General features: G+C 35.3%; 1 non-coding gene across 1 annotated transcript; it reads right to left on the bottom strand.

The window, feature by feature from the left end:
* Positions 1-1,001: 1,001 nt before the first annotated feature.
* LOC124899853 lies at positions 1,002-1,109 on the bottom strand. The gene has a single exon (XR_007057416.1). It is a non-coding gene; the product is annotated as a small nucleolar RNA R71 (small nucleolar RNA).
* Between the last annotated feature and the right edge of the window lie 2,734 nt (positions 1,110-3,843).

The raw sequence follows: 3,843 nt of genomic DNA, 5'->3' as shown, positions 1-3,843 counted from the left end.
TAGACTACGATAAGAATAGAGATTTGTAAGATTGTTAGAAGTGCATCAACCTTGGAATTCTTATCATTACTGTTTACAACCTTTGCTTGCTTTGCTATAGTCACAAACTATTATTTCTAATTTATTTACATTTTATTAGAAAAATCAAAATAAACTTGATACTTTACAACACTTAACACCTCCTTGTCTAAAACTGAAATTGGCTGAATTTCTATTTGTTTAGTTCTCTTGGGTACAATATACGACTGTCTAAGTCACTATATTACTTGTAAGACCGCGTATACTTGCGCATGCATTTGAACGCAACAAGTTTTTGGCACCATTGGCGGGGACTAGTAGAATTTGTAATTTGCTAATTTTTTGGTTTTTGTAGAAAGTTTAAGTGTTAACAACTTGGTCTTAGAGGTTGAATTTTTATAGGACTAGTTGAATATAGGACTGGTGAGAGATAAATAGTTGGTCGAACCTTGTTTTGAACCAAAAGTGGTATTTCAATCGAGGCGAAGAGATTAATATCCAATCCAGCAAGTTGAAATAGCTGAACATAGAGATCCTAATAACCCAATTAATCCAATTGATCCAAATGTCAGGCGTCTTCCAGCTTTGGTTATCCCAGCTACTCCTGCTCAAGCAGTTGCTAGAGATGTTTATGAGGTGGCAATCCCACTCATGAACCTTGCTACAAATGTTATTTACAAGCCAGATCTAGGTGGTCGATTTGAATTAAAGAAGAATATGTTGCAGTTTTGAATTCAATTGGGCAATTTATCAGATTCTCACATGAAGACCCACAGCAGCACATACAAACCTTTCTAAAAATAAGAGATACCTACATTTCTATAGGGGTGAATACTGATTATGTCAGACTAATTCTCTTCTCTTTTTCCTTAAATAACGAAGTGAAGAGGTGGTTACATACTGAATCACCACTCTCCATTACTTCTTGGGAAGATCTAGCTCGGAGTTTCCTTATTCGATTCTTTCCATCTGGGAAGACTGAATGTTTAAGAAGCGAGATTCTGAGTTTCAAGCATAAAAAAAGAAGAGAATCTCTACCAATCTTAGGAGAGATTTAAGAGCATAGTCAGAAATTGCCCTCACCATCATCAGTCTAATGATTTCTTGTTCATATCTTCACTATAGGGTTAGAGCCAAATACCAAGATTCTTTTTGATTCAGTAGTAGGTGGGTAAGATCTTGAGGAGACTTATCGTAAATTGTACACACTACTAAATCAGATTTCATAAAGGAATCCTAAATGGTATGCTGATTTATGAAGTGCTCCTAAGAATGTTAAAGGTGTGTTAGAGGTAGATCAGTTCACTACTGTATGAGCTCAGCTTGCAGTAATGCAAAATTAGATGCTTACTTAGTTTGACAGCATAAAGTTGGGGTTCCACAAATAGCAACTACAGCTAATACAGTCCAACAGGTAAATTCTTAGAGTGAGGTTTATGGAAGTAGTTAGCATGCAACAGATGCTTATGCGGTTTATCCAGATTCTATCAATTATGTGGGGAATGTGAATCATCGGGGTCAATAGAATTTTGATAACACCTATAATCCTAATTAGAGGAATCATCCTAATTTCTTATTGGGTAGAAATTAGGCACAGAACAATAATCAGTATAAGGGTACAACACAATAAAATCAACATCAGCAGGTTCATTATATTCATGGCACTACTTAAACAAGCAATATAGAGGAGATATTAAAGTAGTTCTTAGCTAATCAAGTACAGCTGACAATTGATATAAGAATTCAATAGGTGGATCTAAATATTCAACCGTTGATTACTAGGAATTTGGAGTAACAACTCGATTATATTATGGGAGCTCAAAATACTAGACCTCAAGGAGGTTTACCTAGTGATATAGAAGCAAATTTAAAGTAGGTAATACAGTCACAATAAGGAGTGGTTTGCATTTAAAGGAGGCAGTACCTGAGAAGGTTAGTCCCACAGCTACTGATGACGATCCTTAAAAGAATGAGGAGAAAGAGGTAAAATAAAAAACTACAAGTGATAAAATTCAAATAAAGAAAAAGACTATACCTTTACCCTTTTCTCAAAGACTGCGAAAGTACCAAGTAGAGACAAGTTACAAGAAGTTTTTGATCTTCTAAAGTAGGTTATGTAAATCTTTCTCTTGTTGATATTCTGTAGAGAGTGCCAAAATATACAAAGTATCTAGAAGTTATAGTGGAAAATAAGAATTGGTTGACAGAGTATGCCATAGTTGCACATACTAAGGAGTGCACATCTAAGATACAAAATAAATTACCTACAAAGTTGAAGGATCCAGGTAGTTTTACTTTGCAGATTACTATTAGGTAGGCCATCAGTGCTCGCGGGTTGTGTGACTTAGGGGAAAGCATCAATCTTATGCCCATATCTTAGTTCCAAAAGATGGGTTTTAGGAGTCCCAAATCCACAACCATTATTTCACAATTGGTTGATAGGTCCTTTTCTAGGCCGAATAGAATTATTGAAGATGTTATAGTGCAAGTGGGATCACTGATTTCCCAGTAGACTCTGTTATTCTTTATTTTGAAGCTGATCTAGTTGTTCTATTTATTTTGGGATGCTTATTCCAAGAAATAGGGAAGTTACTTATTGATGTAGCAGTAGGGAAGATAACTATGAGATCGCATGAAAAGTGGAGGTTTTTGATATATATAAGGAACTAAAGTTGCCTGCTATATATGAAAAATTATCTTGCATATCAGTTATTGACTTTGCATCTGAGCTATATCTGTTGTTGTCTGATGATATACTCGAGCGAGCTTTGATGGTTCATGATATTTATGGAGGTGTATAGGCACTTAAATTGGTTCAAGTCATGAATTTGGCAGCTGTTGAAATAAGAAAGCTACTTTTTGAGCCATTGAACAGGCCAATTTCCCCCTAAAGCTTCAGTTGACGAAGCTCTATATTTAAGCTTAAAGCTCTTCCTCTGCACTTAAAATATGTTGTTAGTGATAATGATACCTTGCCTGTAATTTTATCTGCAGGTTTATCTTATATGTAGGTATGGGAAGCTTTGGTAGTTTTGAAAAGAAGGAAGAAGGCAATTTGCTGGCAGATATTAGACATTACTGGAATCAGTCCAGCTTTTTGTATGCATAATATATACATATAAGAAGGTTACAAGGCAAGTGTACAACAACAATAGTGACTAAATTTGGTGATAAAGGAAGTGGTACAAAAAGAAGTCATTAAGTAGCTTGATGCTGAGATTGTTTATCCCATTTCCAACAGCAAGTGGGTCTGTCAGTACACTGTATCCTAAAGAAAGGTGGCATGACTGTGGTCACTAATGAAGCTAATGATTTGATTCCCACGTGAGTTGTAACTAGTTGGAGAATCTTTATTGACTAATGAAAGTTAAATGAAGCCACCAGAAAGGATTATTATCCCATCCCATTCATTAATCAAATGCTGGATAGATTGGTAGGGTAGGAATACTATTGCTTTCTGAATAGTTACTTAGGGTATAATCAAATCACATTAGTGCCAGAAGACCAATAAAAGATCATCTTTACTTTCCCATATGGAACATACACATTCAGATGCATTCCTTTCACCTCTACAATGCACTCACAATGTTTTAAAGCTACATGATGGCAATTTTTATGACATGGTTGAAGAATTTGTCGAGTTATTCATGGATGACTTCTCTATTTATGGTAACTCATTTGAGTTATTGTATGAATTATTAGTCATTGCTCAAAGTAGGTGTGTCATGGGTTTAATAATGGGTGCACTACAGTGTTGGGTAATAGATAGGGTGAGTGATGGTGTTGTTATCGAATATGGAGTTGAATTGATTTATGGTATGATAG

This window comes from Capsicum annuum, chromosome 6, assembly GCF_002878395.1.
Source record: "Capsicum annuum cultivar UCD-10X-F1 chromosome 6, UCD10Xv1.1, whole genome shotgun sequence".
NCBI classification, from domain to species: Eukaryota; Viridiplantae; Streptophyta; class Magnoliopsida; order Solanales; family Solanaceae; genus Capsicum; species Capsicum annuum.
Note: the sequence above shows the minus strand (reverse complement) of the source record. Positions and strands in the feature narration are given on the sequence as shown.